The sequence below is a fragment of the Eptesicus fuscus genome, chromosome 6, assembly GCF_027574615.1.
Source record: "Eptesicus fuscus isolate TK198812 chromosome 6, DD_ASM_mEF_20220401, whole genome shotgun sequence".
Lineage (NCBI taxonomy): Eukaryota > Metazoa > Chordata > Mammalia > Chiroptera > Vespertilionidae > Eptesicus > Eptesicus fuscus.
In genome coordinates, this window is record NC_072478.1 from 33,174,878 (window position 1) to 33,197,373 (window position 22,496).

The 22,496-nt window shown below is 40.4% G+C and overlaps 1 protein-coding gene across 5 annotated transcripts in view; it reads left to right on the forward strand.

Annotated features, from left to right (window-relative positions):
* The window catches only part of MSRA (methionine sulfoxide reductase A), a 431,326-nt gene that overhangs the window by 157,012 nt on the left and 251,818 nt on the right, over positions 1–22,496 (forward strand). The window lies entirely within an intron of this gene.

A 22,496-nucleotide genomic window follows, 5' to 3' on the forward strand; every position in this document is an offset into this window, starting at 1 on the left:
CTTCGTATTTCAAATCTTTGACTTGATTCTTGTGATCCTCTAGTCTGCTGTTGGATCTCTGTATATTATTCTTTATTTCAGTCAATGTATGCTTGATTTCTAGTTGGTCCTTTTTCATATCCTCAAGGGACTCACTAAATTTATCGGCGGTTTCTAGAAAATTCTTGAAAAACCTTATAACCGTGATTTTGAACTCTATATCCAGTAGTTTGCTTTCTCCCATTTCTTTCATTTGTGACCTGTTTGTCTCCGCATTTTGGCTGCTTCCCTGTGTTGATAGAGTGGCTTTGTGTGCTAGGTGTCCTTTAGGGCCCAGTGGCTCAGCCTCCCCAATTACCTGAGGTGGACACTTTTGGTACACCCCTTTGTGGGCTGTGTTCACAGTTTTGTTGTAGTTAAGCCTTGATTGTTGTTGGTATCCCTGGGAGGAATTGACCTCCAGGCCAATTCACTGTGAGGATCAGTTGTGTCTACAATGGGAGAACTTCTGTGCTGGAGACACCCTTATGGAGCAGGACTTGCTTGAGTGGGGCTTTGGTGCTCACTGAGTCTGCCCCCTGAGTGTGTCCCTTATGGATCTGAGGAGTTGTAATCTGGATGGTCCCACTCTGACCACTGGGTACATTGGCTCTTGGATCTCAAAGGAGGTGCAAATTTAGCTCTGCCTGAGGCCATCCAGCAGGAGCTATGGAGGGATCTGCAGTTTCCTTTTTTTTTGTTTGGGGTTTGGAGGTGCCCAGATGAGGCCCAGCTGTGAAGCAATGCAAGCTGCTGTGGAGCCTTGGAAGTTCTGGGGCTCTCTGACCCAGCTGCAGTTTGTTAGGTAATTTTAGATTTCAAAGGGCCAGGCCATTCATATGTTCATAATTTTTCCTTTATCCAAGAAGAGGAAGAAGAAGAAACAGCTAAAATGCGAAGACAAATAGGTCACAATTGAAAGAAATGGGGGAATTCCCTGAGACACCACCCCACCCAATTTACACCTCCACCCCAGCCTCTGCGCACAGCTGGGGTGGAGTTGTAAATTGGGTGGGGTGGTGTCTCAGGGAATCAACCGGGTGGAGCAAACAGCAATGGCTGACCTTCAGCCCTGCCCTAAGAGGCCCCTGGGTCTCAGTGTCCCACGGTAATCGCTGTAAGCACCTCTGAGAAAAAGCCGCCCTCATGCCAGATAGTCTAGTTTCCCTGGTATGAGTCTGGGTCCCCAGAGTCTCGCCGGAACTGGAGTTCAGAGCAGTCAGGAGCTTGTGTCTCCCTCCCGAGTCCTCAGTTGCCAGCCCTTTCCACACGTGCTCCTCTGTACCTCCGCACTTTACTTCTGCAGCTCCTCTGAGTCTCAGTGTGCTTTTCTCTTCCCTTATAGTTGTAGAATTTCCAGTCAGCCAGCCTTCTTGTGGTTTTGTCTTTTAGTTGTAGTTTTGAAGTGGTTGTGCGAGGCAGCAAGTTGAGGTGTTTACCTATGCCGCCATCTTGGTTTCTCCTCACTTCACTTTTTAAAAATATATTTTTATTGATTTTAGAGAGGAAGGGAGAGGGATAGAGAGATGGAAACATCAATGATGAGAGAGAATCATTGATTAGCTGCCTCCTGCATGCCCCTTATTGGGGATTGAGCCCTCAACCCAGGCATGTGCCCTTGACTGGTATTGAACCTGGGACCCTTCAGTCTGCAGGCTGATGCTCTATCCACTGAGCCAAACCAGCTAGGGCTAAGTACTTCACTTTTTAATTGCTGAGTATTATTCCATTGTGTGGATATACTACATTTTACTTATTCATGTTGATGGACATTTTAGTTCTTTCTACTTTTTGTCTATTATGAATAATGCTGCTCTGATCTTTGTGTACAAGTTTTTGTGTGGACATTTGTTTTTAAATTAATTTGACAAAACTTGTGTTGTATCTGTTCTAAGGTTAAGGAAGTACAAGGGAAACCTGAGGTATAAGACCCGTTTTTTACCCTAGGGAGGGGAGATGTGGAAAGAAAAGCAAGGCATCCTCTGTGCCAGGCTCCAGGACCTGGTGTACCTGGTGCTAGAGCTCAGAGATGATGAGGACAGATACCTGCCTGCAGGGGCCCATTACATGCTAGTGGGACATGCTCCCTGCAGGAAAAAAGTGTTGCAAGGACATCAAGGGCAGCTCCTCACCCTTTTCCAACCACCATATCACTCATCAGAGACAGTTTCAGGTTGGCACGGGGTCAGGCTGATTTAGATGATTTCTAAATCCTTCCCAGGTCTTAGATGGGAGTATTGGGATGGGGGCTGTAAACCCTCTCTCCTGACACGCGCATGCGTGCGTGCGTGCGTGTAGGGAGCTTAACTTTTATTTCTGGAACATTGTGATGCTTTTTCCCTTGTAAAAAATGTATAGAAGTGCTGTTCTCAATACAAAATATGGTGAAAGAACTGAATTCCCTTCAATTTATTGAAATTTGTTCCAGGCTAATATCTTTGTCAAAGCTTTGTAGTAAAGTAGATTTTTGTTTGTGTGGTAGTGGGGGGGAAAGGGGAGAGGTTGCCTCTTGTAAGGCAGAATTTGCTTGGCATTATCTCTTAAAATCTTTATTTCCAGCAAAAATCTTGTTAACATGCGGTTTGGATTTAAATGATGGGTGGACCACATTTCATGAAGAGGTCACTGGGAGAAAACTATCTCTAAATATTAAACTCATGTTTTTTTAAGGAGATACATTCCCAATTTTGGAATATGAATTCTTTATGGACATTTCACTGTAAATTTGTTAGAAAATGTTTACAGAGTTTCCCTTGGGAAGATACCTTTATAACTTGAAATCTTTGAAAACCTTTTAGAAACACTAGTCAGTATCATGCTTAGCAGGGTGTTGAAATCAAGTGCCTTTCCTCTTTTAGTTCTTTGCACTTTGTCCATTGAAAATGTGCAAAGAAGTCCATCTGAAATTCTCTTTGGGCCACTTAATTCAGCTTCATTACAGTGAAAGTGGGATAAAAGAATATCAAACAAACCCAGCAGGTGATTGGAAATATATTTGGGCTGAATCAATGGCTCATCCTTAAAATGGCTTTATTTTTCCATTTCATGAATTTTGCCAGAGAGTCCTTTTAAGCTAAAACTCTAGGCAATATTTTTCCTCTGCAGGATTAGTTAGAGAAGATGGGTAAATAGATTTTAATTTTTAAAACTATGAATACAAAAGGTAACTTGATTTCCAAATATATAAATTATAAATTTAGTTATGTTCTAGAATAAATAGAAGTAATTAGGACTGCATTAGTGCAGCATTAATTAACATTGCTAATTCTCTCTATGTAATTATGTCAAATAATAACACAAATAAAATGTATAAATATCAAATGAATATGAGAGGAGCCTCCCTTTTCTTTTTAATGCCACCACATTACAGCGTCAGATTATGAACACGCAATATCATCAGGCTTCCAGACACCCACTTCTAAATACAGGCAGCATGAACTCTAATGAAAACATGAACTCCAGTATAAATCTCCTCTGCCACCTGGTTCAACGAGGGGCTGCCTAGCAAGCCAATAATTCCGTTCCTCAGAGCATTGCTGAGAATATTTATATAATTAAATATCATCTGTTTCCCCATTTAATTCCTGGTGGCTTTTTTTCCCTGGCTGTTTCTGCTATTTCCTTGGGCAGGAATGGCCCAATAATATTGCCTCCGCTCTGATGGATTATCTTCATTAGCTACTTGGGGTGATGAGTCCCCGAGTAACTCTGAATTTGATTTACTGCATGCAAAAGCCAAACCTTTTGTGAAAGCTCTAAGTAGGGCAGGTTTTATGCAGTTGTTTGAAGAAGGGAGAAAAAAAAGTCGTTCTTTTAGGAAACAATTTTGGAAAATACTTTGTTCTCCTAGGAGAACTTCCTTTTATAGGATATCAACAAAGTAATGATATTGAAAATCCTTTTTGATAAAGAAAAGGTGAATGAAGAACAAGATGTTCCAGAAAGAACACAGGCGACCCAATTTTTGGGGTCTCAGTTTCTGTGTCTGAGAAGCAGGGAACTGGGTTGGTGGCTCTCCAAGGCCCCTTCCAGCAAGAAACCAGACTGTGGAGTTGACAGATGTGTGTGACTCCTGCCCCTGGCATTGGTAGTGTGGCTCCTGGGCAAGTCACCCAATCTCTTTAAGCCTCAGGCTCTGCATCTTTAAAGTGGGCACACACCACTTCTTTCTTCTCACTTGTTTCAGGGCAGTGGTGAAGACTAAATAGGAAAATGCACTGAAAGCAACTACACAGAACCCAAGGTCATACAGGCAGGGGAAGTGGGATTCAAATGCAGGCTTGCCGACTGGAGCCCTCGCACCCTTAGCTATGAGTGGATCCTGTGTAATGGGAGTTCACTTAGTAAGTATCATGGTGCCTTAGAATCAGTAGACTGTTGTGCTCAGAACCTAGGGTGAATCCTTAGCTGTGTTGCTAAACTTCTTCATATCATTTCAGTTTTCTCTTCAGTAGAACATTACCCACTGTTCAGGGCTGCCGTGAGAAGGAAGTGAAGCCAAGTGTGTGGAACTGCTGTATATACTGCTAAGCAAATGCAAATGCTTATTCCATTAAAATGTCATGAGGCGGTTGATCATTGAACCATAGCTAGTTATTATGCCATTTACCTTGGAGGTGGGGCATTATGCCTTCTGAGCTATAGAGAAAAAAATCTTGTTTTGGTGCCACATTAGAAAACCAGACAAAGCAAGTAGATATATGGAAGTTGGAAGAATAAGGGTAAAATCAGGATGGCATTGGGTAGAAATAGAGTTCTATCTCATGCTAGTGCAGTCTGGATCAAAGGACCATCTGTCTATTGATAAGAGTCAGGCACAGGATAAGTAAAGTGGGAGCCACAGGCATCATCGAGGGGGAAGGTGGGCTTGCATAGGAACCTCAGCGGGGTACAGACCTGACTGAAATGGACACTGGATGCCCATGAGGCAGCAGACGGCCACTGGAACAGGAGCAGGTTTAAATCTTGATGCTCAAGTTATTTTATAGAACTAGTCTTTCTGCTTTCTGTGTTTTGAATGCACAAAGAAGAAAAATACTGCAGATCCATCCCTGGAAATATAAAAGGAGATCATTCAATATGTTTTATCTTTGTACTTCATTCTTAAAAACTATATTTTTTATTGATTTCAGAGAGAGAAATGGAGAGGGAGAGAGAGAAACATCAATAATGGGAATCATTGATTGGCGGTCTCCTGCATGCCCCACATTGGGGATCGAGCTCAAAATCTGGGCATATGCCCTGACCGGGAATTGAACCACGACCTCCTGGTTCTTGGGTCAGTGCTCAACCACTGAGCCACATCGACTGGATATGATTCTTGAGGTCTTTCTCTTAAGTTTTCTCCAACCTCCATGATTCTCCTCTTAATAAATCATGCTTTTTTAAAAAAATTAAAACTATATACTCATTGCAGCTAAACTTATATAAAAAAACAGTACTTTTACCTGGACATAAAGAGAAAATGAGGCTAAGATGTAGAGGTCTTTCTCATTAGTCCTGAATTGTTATCATTTACAGTTTAATGTAATTCTAATCCTATTTTTCCTCACCTCCTTTCTTTTAAAAAATTTATTGATGAGAGAGAGAGAAAGAGAGGGAGAGAGAAACATCGATTTGTTGTTCCACTTATTTATGCATTCATTGGTTGATTATTGTATGTGCCCTGACCGGGGATCGAATCTGTAACCTTGGCATATCAGAACCATGCTCTAACCAACTGACCTACCTGGCCAGGGCCCTGACTTCCTTTCTTGATTGCTGTGTTCCTGTTAAAGTTCCTGTACATCCTTCCTGGGTGAAAAGTCCCTCGATGGGCTGTTTATAGTCTTTGGGCTTCAGTATATTTGGCACCAGGCTTCTTCTGTTAGCTGTTAGCCCATGCCCTCCCTCTCAATGCTGTTTAGGGCAGTCAAAGAGATGGGCCTGGTGGGCTTCTCCAGCTTTGGAGGTGTTTTATGCTGTGCTGGTTCTGACCCCTCCCCTTTTCTCTAGTACTCTCCAATAGGAAAAAAAAAAAAAAAAGTAAAATATTTAGTAAGCAAAATCCCATGTCACAGAGAATAGCAAAACTATTGGGATTACATACTTGTAATTTTTATTTTTAAAATTAATAATTTATTTGAAAGCAGAATGCAATACCTGGAACATAGTAGGACTTGAATAAATATCCCCTTTAGAACAGTGATCCTCAACCCTGGCTGCACATAAAAATTACCTGAGGAATTTAAAAAATACTGATGCCTAGGCTCCATCCTTGATCAGTGAAGTCAGAATCTCAAGGGGTGAGGTCTAGGTGTTCATATTTTTAGAAAACTTCCCAGGTAATTTTAATGTGCAGCCTATGTTGAGAATTGCAGCAAATGGCCTTCTTTTTGTTTTATATTTCTTGAGGTGCTGGTTTCTAATTAGGGTTAATATCATTACAATTTAATGCATTTGTTTTGTTAAACTTAATGGGAACTAACACCTCTCTCTCTCCAATAATATACCCACTTTCTCTGGCATAAACACTTATTGTTTTTAAAAACTAGGTTTCCAATTAAAAACCTAAACTCACCCCAGAGCAGAACCTTAGAATTGCACTTAAACAAAATTTTAGATTATGGATTTCAAGTGGTTTCCTGACAAACCCAGCTTGAAGACAGGCCAGGGGGTAAGACAGGGTTGGAGGGGAAAGGTGGCCAGCTGTGAGTTCACACCTGGATTATGTGCCAGTTTGTGCACAGGTGGCTTTAGTTTCTTAATGACACTTTACTAAACTCTTTAGGTTTTTGTAGCCAGACTCTACTTTCTAACTCCCAATTTAGGACACACAGTCTCGTAAATAAGCGAGTATATGGAGGACATTGTCATTGGAACTGGAACCTCAGTTTCCTCATCTGTAAATTGGAGGCTTTGAGGAGTCCCTCATGGGATTACAGGGAGAATTAAATAATTGCTAACATTTACTGAGTGCTTACTATGTGCCAAACACAATTCTAAGTTATAAAAAGGATGAAATTATTTAAATATCAATACATTTCTGTAAATAGGCACCATCATCCTCTTCCTTTTACTGATGAATAAACCAAAGCACAGAGAGGCTAAGTAACTTGCCTGAGATTCTAGGACTGGTCCACGGGGTTCTGGGATTTGAACCTGTGCAGTATAATTCCAGAGTTTGTGCACAAAAATCTCTGTGCTATTATATCCCATATATGAGTAAAGTCATACTGTTCTTGTCCTTTTCTGCCTGTTTTATTTTTCTTAGCATAATACTCTCAAGATCCATCCATGTTGTCAAAAATGGCAATATTTCATCTTTTTAATGGCTGAGTAGTATTCCACTGTATATATGTACCACATCTTCTTTATTAGGTCATCCATTTAAAAAGCAACAAATAAACAAAACAAACAGACTCATAGATATAGACAACAGAATGATGTTGACCAGAGGGGAAGGGGCGTGGGAGGAAAACAGAGTAAAAGGAGTCAAATACATGGTGATGGAAGGAGACTAGACTTCATGTGGTAAACATACAATAAAGTTATAATATAGATGTTGTATTATAAAACACCTAACATTTATATAATGTTATTAACCAATGTTACCCAAATAAATTTAATTAAAAACACACACACAAAATCCCCATTACCTAGGTTGCATGAAGGTGCCTGAGATAATGACTGGCGAAGCAGAATAGACTCTCAGGAAAGAATGAACCCGAGGCTAGTAAGCTGAGACAGAATCGGCGTGGGGCGGGAGTGGTGAGGTGGCTGGTTGAAGTGATGGTATGCTTTTTAAGAAGTTTTTGAGGGTTTTATTACCTGAGTTACAGGGGAGAATGAACTTGGAATATTATTAATTAGTGGATAATAACATTCAAAGGTTGAAATGTGTAGGAGATGCATTTTAGTATAATGATGTGTGTGTGTGTGTTCCTATGTGTATGTAAGTTTGTGTCTATGTGTGTATATTTGTGAACATTTGTGTGTGCATGTATGTTTGTTTAAGTGTATGTTTGTGTGTTGGAGAGTTACCTGGCAAGTGACCTGGCCTCACCTTTAAACTTGACATTCTCTGAGCTGGGGATCTACGTTTTATCTTCTGGAATCTTGTATGCCCCCGCCCCGTCATTCAGTTGATCATACTTTCAGAGTTGGATGCTATTTTTGCCATCTCAGTTCAGTCCTTACTAAATGATGGGTTTAGCCCATTTCCTGGAGTCTGTGAGCAGCCCTGCCTGCCAGCTGGGTGGCCTCAGATGTCTGCAGAGCCCACAGACATACCCCCAAATCACAATGCTGGATAAATGTTACCACCATTTGGGACTGGTGTCCAGGTTGCTCCCAGTCTCATTGCCCCACTCTGCACCCTCTAACCCCTTTAATTAAGTCAGGCACTCTGCAGAAAGGTCTGGGATAAATCTAGTGTGCCCCTAGGGTTGAGAAACCCTGGCTGCTCACACCTAACCTATGCAAGGAGGACCGAGTTACACAGAGAAGTTAGTCTCATCATAGTGCAGAAAGGCAGCAGAGCCAAATACCTTAACTCCAGGTTATTATGCCTTTTCTGTTCTCCCCTTTCTCTATCATTCTCCAACATTGCCCTTGCCCCCTCTCCCACACAGGAATTAAAATGTTTTGTCTGGAAGTAAGCGGACTTGACAAACATGGCCAGGGCTCCCGCGGCAGCTGTGTTCAGCGTGTTTGGATGCTAGCGATGCGTGCTTTAACATGGAGATTGGTGTCCAAAAGCGCCTGATATCGCCGTGTCCATTTCCATTGTGCTGAACATCACGTGGAAACCAATCAAATAATGATCTTGGGAATGAAATATTCAACGAACAATGTTATTAACATATAAAAGACTTATGGGCAAATCACTTTTAAGTATGACAAGGCTTCAAAATGTGTTTCATTTGAGCATGGGGAGAAAGGCTTTGGGGGGTTGTTTATCAGCAGTGCCATGAGGGAGGCTTATTTCTTCCCTTTAAATCTGGATGAATATGCATGTGTGCACTGCATGATAATAGCAATCACACCAGCCAGGAGATTAGCTGAGCTTGTGCTCCAGTAATTCCAGCATGCAAATTCAAAGTACAGAGCAGGCAGAGGAGGCGTGTGCCGCATTTTGCCCTCCTCTACCTCCCAACCTTTGTGCTGTGTGTTAGGTGTGCCTCCAGGGACCTTTGCAAAGTCAAAGCCTACATAGGTGGGTCCTTGCACGGATGCGGATCCACTTTCTCATATTGTAATATTGTGAGATATACAAAGAGAGGAGTGCATGAAATTTAATGAATAATTATAGATGCCCATGTAATCCCTCCTACCCCCAGGAAAAGAATATTGCCAGTGCCCTAGAAGACCCTCCCCCGCCTCCTTACCCATATGTTGTTTAAGAAAACTGGATATGGAGAGCAGACACATGGGTGACCAGGAATGGAAAAGCTCTGTTAGGTCTTGGCAGTGCCATTTCTTGACCAGAGGATGGTTCCTTTCCTTTCTGATATTTAGGAGGCAGTAAGGTTTGTGGAACCCCATTTTGGGTTTCACATCTTTGTGACCTTGGGCAAGACCCCTGTGCTCCTTGTGCCTTAGTTTTCCTATCTGTAAAATGGGGATAATGAAAGTACCTACCTCATGGGATTGTTGTGAGGATCAAATGTGTTAATACATGCAAAATGCTCAAAACTGTGTCAGGCACATGTATGTTTTCAGTTAATGCTGTTAATGCTGCTACTACTTTTAGTATTATTAATGCTCTTGGCTCTATGTAGTTGTGTGATTTTGTGTGTGGAATTCTCAGTCTGGAAAATAATATCAACATATACAGATGTCTATATTATTTTGGTCCATCCATGTTGCTGGGGGATTGTCATCCTAGGCCAGCTCAGATGTCTTAGCCATGTACATTATTTCTCCCTCCTTTCTCAGGAAGAACATTGCAACTTGGCACAAAAATAATTTTTAAGAGAATGCTTGAGCATGAATATGATTATTGCAGGTAGGGAGAGAAGAGCTAACATTGAATGTCTAAACAATGCCATTTAACCTTAGAGGAAAAAAAGCCCTGTACAATAAGGCACTTTTAGTTCATTTTACAGATTAGGCAAATGAAGCTCGGAGAAGTGAACAACTTGGCTGATGTCACATAGTAAGAGGTTCAGCTGGGAATCAAACATAAGTCTATTTTCAGAGACTTCAGGGGCTTCAAGCTCACTTAGTCCAACCTCCCATCCATGCAGGAATACTTTCTTCGACACACCTGCAAAGTGAAAACCAGGCTTTGCTCGAATAAATCATAGATTTAGAAGAGCATGGCATCTTGCTGAATATGCTAAGTATATACCAGTGTACCTGATTTATTGTTTCCAGCCACAGGTAATTCTGCTGGACTTCAAGGCATGTATAGATATTCATGATCAAAAGATTGTTCTTAATCACTATGTGTATGGGTAGGCTTTGAGTCGGAACCCCATAAAGGGAATGTTATAAAAGTGCTTCTGCATTTGTATACTTTTTCTCATAACCTTCTCTCATGGTGGCAGGATATAGCTCTCTTTATCCAGGTACTCAAGTTGCGACATCAGCTATAACAACCTTCGAGGGCTTCAGAGTGACGATGCAGCAAAGACAGTGGTGGAATCCTAAGTCTGTCTGGGATATTGTTAGGGTCTAATGTATTCCCTCACTTCTTTATTGGTCTGTCTGTCCAACTGAAGAATTTATACAATAGGAAAGCTGGCAAAAAAACTTAGCCTATTCGTCAACCTGCATTACTGTGTAAATAAAGTAGAGCACTTTACTTCCACCAAGGGAAGTTAATAGAAAGGGTTATTTAACTATTTGTATGCCTGCTGATTTTTATTCAATGTCTCCATTAACTGTATTAGTGCTACTTTAGTTTATTAGTGTTTGCTCATTTCAGAACTACTCTTTATGAAATTAACCCAAAATGGATCAAAACCATAGACATAAACATAAAATCATCAAATATCCTGAAGAAAACATTGGAGAAAATCTTTATGACCTTGAATTAGGCAAATAATTCTTACATAGGCAAAAACAACAACAAAAAACAAACCCAATAAACTGGACTTGACTTAAAAAAAAGTGTTCTTTGAGAAACATTAAGAAAATGAAAAGACAATTTTTGCACATATTTATTCCTAACCATTTCATTTTGTTTGAAGCTAATACCATCTTTAAAAACTTTCCGTTTCTAACTGCTCATTGTTAGTAAATAAAAATTAACTTGATTTTTGTATGTTGACTCCTATCCTGAGGTCTGTTAAACTCCTATTAATTCTAGTAACCTTTTTGCCCATTCCTTGGTATTTTCTATGTAGTTCATCCTGTCTTTGTGAATAATGATGGTTTGATTTTTTTCTTTGCCAATCTAAATGCATTTCATTCTCTTATCTTATTGGACTGGCAAGGACCTCTTGCATGATGTTGAGTAGGTAGATAGAATACAGTGGATAGGCCTCACCTGGTTCTTGATCTTTGGGGAAAAGTCCTTAGTCTTTCTCCACTGAGAATGATGCTGGCTTTTTGCTAGTGAGCCTCTAGCTTGGTTTTCTGCCATTTAGTTTTATTTTAGGCTTATTGATGGGAAGGTTGCAGTCTCCCAACTGACGTTCCCCCAGTATCTTTAACGTTCTGCTAAAGGGCACAGGAAGGGAAAGGCTGGACCAGGTGTAGTCTAGTTAGAAAAAGCTGCTACTTGGGAGTCAGTCTTAATTGGTTTTAGAAATATTTGATCTTTCTCTTGTGGTCCAATGTAGGCATATTCCCCCCAGTGTGTCCTTGTTCTTTTCTCCATTGACTCCCTATCCCTGAAAAAAAGTGTCAGAGGTAATATTTTATGCACATTATTCCAATTTCAGTCTTACTTTTTGAAAATAGGACTTTAAGGACACGAATAACTCTCTACAATTTCTTGTATTTATAGCAAGAATTCTTGTCAACTTTTCACTCTTTAGTTTCTGTGAGAGAAAACAAGGTCCTTTTTATCTTTGTTGATAAGGCATCAAGTAACTGTTATTAATGAACAAAACTGTAGAAAGAAATATACTTTTTAATTTGTCAGTGTTGTTCTTCCCCCAGTGACTAAACTGCTGCACATTGATAGCACTGACAGCAACAGCAAACTACTGATATGGAATCACCCAATTAATTAAATAAAGATTATATTACTGGAAAAAGCTAAATCATCAACTCAACCATATGAAAACACTTTTAAAATAATCTTAAAAATATCTTTGCAATTTGTTTAGCTAGTAGTAGACTTTGTGCAAAGTATCAATCATTATAATAGCATTATAGTTCTGTTAACAACCACTTGAAATCGGAAAATATTGTATTCTGTTGTTTAGGTTTGTCAAAGCATTCTTTTATAATGTAATAAGGTGTTTATGTATTTTTTACTACAGTATCTGAAGTCTGAAGTAGTCAGTGGAATCAGAGGAATTCAGGTTATGGTAGAGGGATGTATAGGTAGTGTTCCAAATATGATGATGATGATAATGATGATACCAAACTTTCCCAGATTCCCTCTGAGACTAGGGAGTACCCTCTGAAGGTTGGTCAGAAGGATGGAAGTGCAGCAGGGCTACCTGCACCTCTTCCATGCCAGTGTCTCAAAAGGAGGTGGCAGGGACAAAGGCAGTGGGCTCTGGGGAGGAGGGGTGGCTGGAGTGATGCTCACCTTGCATGGCAGATGATGCTGGGCTACTAAAGGAGCTCATGGGTCTTGGAAGAGGAAATGAATGACGTTTTAGGAGAACTCAGCAAGTGCTGATTGAGGTTGGAGGGACAGAATAGGCAAGGAGTGAAGCTAGTTGGAAGGTCATGGCTGCTGGACTAATTTCTGAGGCTGACTCTGAAGCCAGAGCAAAAGAGTCCAGTTGTGATCATTTGAAGAGGTAGGTGGGGAAAGAGGAAAGAGATAAGGGTGACATAAGACTTCTAGCTCAGGACACTGGCTATATGGCAAAGTATTAACTGAGAAGCAGAGATAAGGAAGTTAAGGAACCAGGTGATAGAGGGAATATTATCTTTGACTTGAAATAGAGGAGAAATGAAAATGCAGGCCAAGGAGGCAAAAGAAATACCCAGCTTGATATTGGGAGTGGATGTTAGGATGAACTTTTAAGAGAGAAGCTTGGACCAAAGTGTTGCTTGGTAGGAAGAACTATATCATCAGAGAGGAGGAACCAAGGAGCCTTGGAGGAATAGAGTTGTGCTCTAACTCTGAGGCGAAGTAATCATCAGCGAAAGACTGGGTGCCTACAGCTCACCTTCTCCTTAAGTGGAAACTTTTTTGTTGTTGTTGTTAACCCTCACCAAAAGATATTTTTCCATTGAGAGGTCAATGTGAGATAGACACATGATTGATTGCCTCATACTGGGGCCAGGGACATGCCCTTGACCGGGAATTGAACCTGAGACCCTTTGGTGCATGGAATGGTGCTCTAACAACTTGACAACACCAGCCAGGGCTCATCACTCTTCTTCTTCTTTCTTTTTGTTAATCCTTAGTGGAAATTTTTGTTCATTAATTGGGCCATACATATATCAAGCATCTATCATGTACCAGGCACAGTTGCTGTGTTACAAAGATGAATAAAAGAAAGCCTTGAGGTTATGTGTAGGAAGGGGACAGACTGAACAGGTAGTTATAAACATATTGTGAAGTGGAAATTACCACAACAAAGATAAAAGTAAAAAAAGCTGACATTTGAGTTGGGTCTCTAATGAGTTTAGAAGGTGAAGGGGCGAGAGGAAGGGGAAGAAAGAACATTCTAGACAGAAAAAAAGCATGTAGAAAGGCCTTTTAAAATACTGGTATCACTTATGTAAGTAGATGAGCATGGACGGAGAGTTGCTTTTTTCTCACAGAAGTTTCTGTCCCTTATGAGCCCTTCTTTTGTTCAAAGTGTTTCCTGCCCCAAGCTTTTATTTAAAATCTTAGTACCTTTGGTTTATATATGTGGTTTTTAACTTTTCATATTGAAGGCAGTTAAGTGTCAGGGCACCTCTGAGCTGAAGGCTCTCTATATTTGACTGTATATCGTCTTTGTTCTCTGCCATGTGAGAGATTAAAAAACACCCAGTTATTTTGAAATCAAGAAATCACACTGGTGAAGTATCTGAGAATGTCGACTAGACCAGTTGAAATGGATTATTGTCATGGTTTAATTTAGTCCAGCCAAAGAGAGGGGTCATATTTCAGTAGTGTGTGTCATCTTGCTTTTACATTCAACCGAGTAGTCTCTCTCCATCCCTGAACTTGAGAGAATTAGCCTTTCTGGCTGGTTCCAGGCATTGCCTACAAATTGAGGCTACAACTGCTCTCCAGGCATCTCCCTGACACCTCACACTGAGCCCTCCGTGGGCCCCATGCCTAGGAATCTTTCCGCTTGTCTCTCTTCTGGGCTTGCAGCCAGGCTCAACTTTTCAAGATGTTGTCTTCCAAATTCTGCCTTGATTAACTCAATCTGCAGCCCCTTCTTTGTCACTGTTTTCTTGTCACTCTTTTAAGTTTTTCCTGCAGTCATCTGTGTTCATAGTCTGTCCCATCTTAGGCATTTGCATTTGCAAATGACTACATTTACATTTAACTCACAGGAGGCAGCAAGAAGAAGTACACCTGGACTGCACATAAAACTGAGGAACTGGCCCACTCATCCTGGGGTGCCGTGGGCTTGATCACCTGGGCTCAACCTCCAAACCAAAGAGGATGAGCCTGGGCAGATTTCCAGAACAAGAGCTAAGATGGAGGACTCCCAGCCACATGGCAATCTACAAAAGGTTTTAGGAAAGGGAGTTTGGAGCAGCATTAGCTCTCTACACATTACAAAAAGGGATTTGGTGACTTGTAAACAAATATATTGGTGAGGTTGTGGGGCAGTAGAAGTAGGGGGCTTGTATCCAACCCTGTAAAAGGGGAGGGGGTGTGATGGAGCACAAATGGAGCACAAATAGTCCACACTATTTCTTTTCTGGTGGCAGCTAGAAAAGAAATAGTGTGGACTAAGTAGTCCCAAGTAGTGCATGGGGCATGTAGGTGAGAGAAGGGATGGCTAGGAGTGGACTCAGGATGGAGGAAACCCAGATCGGCCAGTAACAAGCCAATATGTTTGGCATCATGCAACCATTCTTTCCCATAACTCTTCCTTCCCTGCTTGAAAACTAAATGATACAACCTAAACTCTTATCTATGGTATTTAAAACCTTCCATGATCTGGCTTCTGCCTCCCCAGATCATAACTCTCCTCGACTCCCCACACACGGCAACCCAACATCATCTTTCTTGCCCAGCCACACCTAATGGTGACCCACCCTCCAAGCTCTGTCTCATCATTGTGCACATGTTGCACCCTCTGCCTGGAACATTGGTAGACCCTTTCTTTACCTGCTTTAGTGCCTCTCCTTTTAAAGGTTCATCTCTCTGGCAGGCATTCTTCCAGAATCCTTCCATGACTTCATCTGCTTTGGGTTAGATGCTACAGTAATAGCCTGATATGGTACAGTCTCACCCTATGCATATTTCTATCAAACATGCATCACATTGTGTTATAATAGTTGATATACTTATGTCCCTAACAGTCATAAAACTCCATGCTGGGAGGGATAATGTCTCATTAACATTTGTATCCCTGGTACCTAGCATTGAGCCTGATTTATTGGCAAAAGTTTGCTGAATGAATACCTAGCTATTTCAGCTTTTCATATATAAGATGTTTGGCACCATTTAGATCTAGTCTTTGTACTTAGGTAAGCATGGTGACTGATGATTGAAGGTCTTTCAAACCTGTGCTGTACTCAAAGAGGCCTTTGCTTTCCCCTTTTCATCTAGGTAGATATAACTATTTTATATTTCCAATATTTACTTCTGGACTTATCAAGTTTACTTATATTTGATTCATTCCTTACAATTGAGGTAGCAGAATGGGATAAGGCAGCAACATTTTCTTCTCTGCCATTTTACTTTTTACCAGCTTCTGTTCTTCATGTAGAACCTTGCCTGAGTCATCAGTATTGGGCTAATGGACTGGGACGGCCCAAGTTGAATGGTAATTACTCTGTTGCTGATAGCCCATATGAAAATAGGACTTATTAGATCTGTAATAATGAGAATCTGTGTTTAATGCAGATCCTTTAAGCAGTTTGAAACAATCTCAAATTCATCTCTCTTTGCCATATGTCAAAATGTCACATTATGGTTTTAAAATTCAGGATGAGAACTGAAGTTTTAGAAGAAGCCTGCCTGTGGAAAAGTTCTCAAAACTGTTCTTTCTAAATTCAGAAACATTTTTTCATCTAAAATCAAGCCTCCTCAGAAAAATGAGCACTGTGTGAGCAGTTCTCCTATGGTGGGTGGTACCAAGAAGAATAGGTTCTCAGTCCACAAGGACCCAGGAGAGGCAGGATGGAGGGAGCAGGTATGTGGTCTTCTTAGAAGCTTAAAGGCTTGAATTTAGCGAATGTACCCTAATCAAGAGTTCCTTTGCCTCATTTGTCAAGGTCGGCCCTAGAACTAAATGCTCATACTTGTGTATCATCAGCCCATCCCTTGTTTCAGCTGTGGAGGTCCTCAGCTTTTCGACAAATCCTGAGTTTTTTCTCTTTTTCATGTGAAAAATAAAGATAGATGAAATCTGACTCAAGAAACTTCTGTGAAAAGGTGCTTAGTAATCACGGTCTATCCTCTTTATTTTGCAGACCTGAAGACCAAATCAGTAAGACAAATGGCTTTCCTGAGGTCATACTTCATTACCACTGCAATTGGGTGCCAGAGGCAGAATCTAGCTCTTACCCAGGGCTCCTGCCATCACTTTTAGAAGGATGTTCCTTGTGGTCACAATAGAGCCTTGTGACCAACCCAATAGCTCTGTTTTCAAGTTATTTTCACCCACCTGTATCCTTCTTAACTGGGAAATGGCCCTAAATAATTTAGTTTCCTTTCTTAAGAATAGAGTTTTATCTGGAGACTTATCAATGGGGGCTATAACTTCACCATATTTCATAAGTGAAGCAGGGTTGTGATGGAGCTCTTGTTTTTTTCAGCAGAGACCTTAGAGTGAGACAAGGCTTTGTGCTGCTCTTTTTTTTTTTTTTTTTTGGTTCAGTGAGTCTCATGCATCTTTACAAATGGTATATGTCCTGAGAGGTGTCATTTTAGAGCTGAAGAACTTTACTGGCGAAATGCACCAAGCATATACCTCTTCTGGTTCTGAAAACTCTTCATAGCATTCATAGACAAAGACAGATTGCTCTTGATGCATTGGTTTGGATCTCCTGACTCTTAAGTTATTATGGACTTCAACAACTCAATAGACCTGATGTAATTGGTGAGGTATTCTGATGAATATAGTGGGGGATTAAAAATACAATTATTTGAACTGAAGGTGCTTATACCATATTTCCTTGTGTACTGCTATTCTTTAAAATTAATGAACTTTGATATCTTTTGTTGATAAATTTATTTAAGTTCACTGAGCTTGCTAAGTGCAAACTGCTACACAAGTGAATTTTTAGCAACCCCTACTTGGGGAGGAAGGAAATGGTCACATTTTAGTACTTACCCTAATGGCTGTAGAAATAACAATTTTGTGTGGTATATCAGGATTGACTGAAAAGTTGCTTATAGGTATTTGTCACATGTTTTAGTGACACAGTGTGCACCATTAGGGACATTTAAGATCCTTTTTTGTAACAATGTTATCAGTTTATATCTGGTATTTGTTGATGTTTTACAAATTGGTGAAATTTTTCTAGCAGGAATATATATGAACAGCCCTGAAATTTATTAAAACCAGTCTTAGAAAGAAGAAAAACTATGAATGCCATGGATGATTAGTTGAAACTTCATGTTACCTTGCATAGTACCTTGTTCATTTATAGACAAGTCTATCTATAGCTGAGGTAAATTACTTTTTTTTTTTTTAAAGAACTAGAGGGATTCTATTGAGAAAACAGAAATAAAGAAGCCAAATGACTTCTCTAGAATCACTTAGAACTAGGTCTGGAACCTGGGAGTCCTTTCCACCATTTTGCCCACTTCTTTTATTCCAGAAATATAAGCAAATATCTTGCCTCTGATAACTCCTAATGAGTACATTTATTGCCAAGGCTGGCAAACTTTGTGATTTCTACCAGAGCAAGCTACCTTATTTGTAAAGAGGCTGACTAATTATCCATGACATTTTAAATGTCTGAATTGTCCTTGAGCTAAGAGTGTGAAAATCAGAAGACTCAGGGGTGTATACACTTCCGGATAGATTTCACTTAGTTTAACAAACTCTGACAGTGAAAATGAAATGAATCTTAGCTGTTCAACCACAATAATAACATTCCAAGCAGGAAAGTAATTAAAAAAACCTGTTAACTGTAATATTGCTAATTTCGGATCACAGAAGCTACCACAGAGTTATAAGTAGAATGATGAAGATGTAATAGACATATCTTTGTCTGAGAAAAATGAAAAAGGCATATATTCACTTGGCATAGACATCAGTGACAATAACAGTCCTTTTAGTAGCTCAGCTTTTGTTTCTTCAGGTGAAATTTGAAGTAACCTGGGTAGATGAAAAGGCTATGATGTTGAAGGATTGGAAACACTTGATTTTATTAAGAGTTGGAACTAAGTTGAGATGCTGAGGGATGTTTAACTAGATAAAGAGGCAGGGGAGATAAGTGTTGTTGTCTGTGATTTGAGAAGAACAGGATGGTGCCAGTATCTGGACCTATTGCTCAGAACTGCTGCCCAATGAAGGGATTCCTTTCTTTCATGGCGATTCTGTTTATTTTTTGTTTTTTACTAGAAACACATGACTCTTAGTACTTACACCTGATTGCAAGTTTCTGGATGTCCTGTTGATTCATGGGCATTAGAAAGAGTTAGAACTCCCTCTTCATCACAATCTCACCCTTGGTGGTACCTCTCCACTTTGACAAATGGTGAGTCTGTGTCCCATCCTTTGTCATGGCTGCCCCAAATGTCACTGGTCTCTTAATAATTGAAAAACATTATTATTTTTAGTATTATTTTTGTTATTGTATTTTATTTTTATAAAGTATTACTATTGCCTCCATAGTGATATGGTGATAAGATAGGGTCAATCTACTTTTAAAAATATAGCAAATTTTTCACGTTTGACTCAATAAAGTTTCTTGTAGGAGCTGCAAATATTTGCATCTGTCCACTGAATAAATACCAAGGACATAGGACAGGAAGTTCAGCTTCTCTAATTGTGGGACTCAGGGCTCTGGGAGCTGGTCTCTTCATCTTTCAGGTAAAGGGGTGGGGCTGAGTGATCTCTATGGTTACTTTCAGCTCTAACAGCCTATCATTTATAATATAATTATAATGCATCTGCATCTGTGCATTTCAGTGCTTCTGAAAGGAAGGAAGGTTTTGTCTTGGCACGGTTTTGTCTTGAAATGGCATATGTGTTTTTGTTGAATGGGTGCTTTTTGCTTGTTCTGGCATGGTTTTTTCTTGCCTTTTCCTATGTTGACATTTCTGGTTTCTAGTCCAGGCCTGAATATGCCACCAGCTGATGGGGCATATTAGTTAGGAACACGGGCTTTGGAATTAACACACCTGTGTTCAAGTCCTGGTTCTAAAGCACTGTTTAAAATAATAATAATAATAATAATAATAATAATAATAATAATAAAGCACCGTTGAGCTGGTTTTCTGATATGGGAATGGAGATGATGCTGAAATGAGATTTAATGAGATGCTGATGATCAAGTCCTTAGCACAGGGCCTGGTACCTGGCCAGGGCTGCTTAGTTCTCTGCCACCCACCTCCTAAGTAAGGATTTTTACATGTAGAAGTGTGAACTCCTAAGTTGTATCCATTTAACATATTTGTTTAGCATCAGATGCTGTAATTTTTTTTGTAGCTTCCTTCAGTTGAATGCCTTGAAGAAATGGACAGGCAACCACATGTTTTCAAAAGACACTGGATCAAAAGCTGTGCAGATACACTCTGCCTGCTCGTCTACCACTTCCAAATATTGCTGGAATTTTGATGCTACCACTTCTTTTTTTTTTTTTTTTTTTAGTTTTTTTTTTTAAATTTTAATTTTTTTTTTTTTAGCTGACTTCCTGAATTTGATCTGTTGCCTATGGCCTCTACCTTTATACCTTTCTATTCCAGGCTTCCTCTCTGGGCTTCCTGATCAAACCTATGGTTAATCTAGTAAATATTTGTTGAAAGATAGGCACTGTCCCAGGCACTGGGGATAGGTGAGAACAAGATGGATAGTGATGGGAGGAGGAGACAGAAATTAACCAGTGAATAGGTTTCTAATTTCATATCGTGCTACATGTCACAAAGGAAATAAAGCAGGAGGAAGCATAAGCAGGTAGCAGAGGGAATGCTGTGAGGAAAGGCTGGCCAGGGAAGGCCTCTGGGGAGAGGTAGTGCTTGAGTAGAAACTTGAGTGAAATGAGAGCAAGAGTCAAGTAAATATCCACAGAAAGAATGTTCCAGGAAAGACCTGGAAGTGGTAACAATCTTGACATTCAAAAGACAGCATGCAGTGTGGCCAGGGAGGAGTGAGTAATGAGGAGAGGAAATGAGGCGGAAGCATGTCCTGGACAGACTGCAGGGGTCTTCAGGCCCCGGGAAGGACTTTGGAATGTGATGGAGAGCCTCTGGAAATTTGGAAGCTGGGATAATATAATTGTAGCTACATTTTTTATTTTATTTACAGAGATATAATTGACATAAAACATTGTATAAGCTTAAGGTATGCAACATGTTGATTTGATACTTTTATATTGCAATATGATTACCACTAGAGCACATTAGCTAAAACCTCACATAATTATCTTTATTTTCGTGATGAGCACAATTAAAGTCTAGTCTCTTAGCAACTTTGAAGTTTATAACACAGCATTGTTGACTATAATCACTATGCTGTGCGTTAAATATCCAGGAGTTACTTATCTACTAGTTGCAGGTCTGTATCCTTAAACAACATCTTTCCTATTCCCCTACCCCTAGCTGCTGGTAGCCACCATTCTAGTATCTGTTTTCACCGGTTCAGATTTTTTAGGTTCCACATATAAGTGATATCAAGATTGTATTTCTATTTAAGACAATTATTGTCCTAGACAGTTTGGGCTGCTGTAACAAAATACCATAGACTGGGTGGCAAGTTTGTTGATTGTAGCTTTAAGTTTGCAGTTTCAGCCTCAAGGGGATTTATTCTTCTGCACAATTTAAATGCACTGCCACTACCTGGTGATCCCAGGCCTAGATCTTTATGGGATATAAGTGGCCCATCTTGAGCTTTCTTTGAGAAGAAAGTGTATCTACCTAAGTGTATCTGACTTAAATCCTGTGTTTTTTTAATGCTTTTTCTGTACTTTACATCAACATGCATATAAAGTACATAGTGCAGTTTAGATAAAGTCTTTAAAACAACAAATACTATGATCCAATTAGCTATCTCACCTGTTTTTAACATTTTCTTTATAGTCTCTTTTAATGCTATAGAAAGCCATGTTAAGAACTCCCAAGTCTCTAGTGTATCTTAAATCTTAACTTTGTTAGCTCTTAGCTCTTGAAGCCTGCTTGGTTCTCTGCACTTGTAAGTGTATGTTGGTTCCTTCAGTTCTGGCCATGAGTATGTCATTTTAGGTCATCAACAAACTACGATGTGGGAGGCGATAGAGACAGTGATGCTGAGGCCTGGGAATGTTTGAGAACTAACAGAAGACAGACCTGCAGCATGCCACCTGGTACTGATAGGGCCAAATGTGAGAAATGGGTCAGGAAGTGGGAGGTTTAGGGTATGGCTGTGGTGCCCCTGGGGACTACTGTTAGGGCCAGGGAAGGATCCTACAGTGAAGAAGCCAGTGCTTGGGAGTCTGTTGAAGCCTCAGTAAATGGCACACTCTCTGTCTGGGAGCTCAAAGCAGTGGCAGTCAAGCCAGAAACAGTTTAAAATGGAAAAGTGAAGATTGAGTAAAATAACATAGATTAATGAGGCAGGCCAGTCCATGGCAAGGATATTTGATTTGTCCCCAGAATTTATATATGTTTCCCTCCCTCCCTCCCTCCCTCCCTCCCTCCCTCCCTCCCTCCCTCCCTCCCTCCCTCCCTCCCTCCCTCTCTTCCTTCCTTCCTTCCTTCCTTCCTTCCTTCCTTCCTTCCTTCCTTCCTTCCTTCCTTCCTTCCTTCCTTCCTTCCTTCCTTCCTTCCTTCCTCGCTGAGGCTGGCACTGCTGGAATTGGTGGTGTTGCTGCTGTTGGTGGTGTTGGTTGTGGAGCTTTCATTCTCTCACTGCTCTCCCACACAGTCAGCCTCTGAAATAATCCCCACCCTCTAGTGCTCCCCTCTCCCTTAGAGACTTATCCAAACCTATTTCCATTGAAATAGAAAAGCCCTCTTCTCTCTCCAGGCTAGAATTAAATGGCTTGATTTACATTGGATTCTAGGGTTTGTTTATTTGTTTAATACTTCC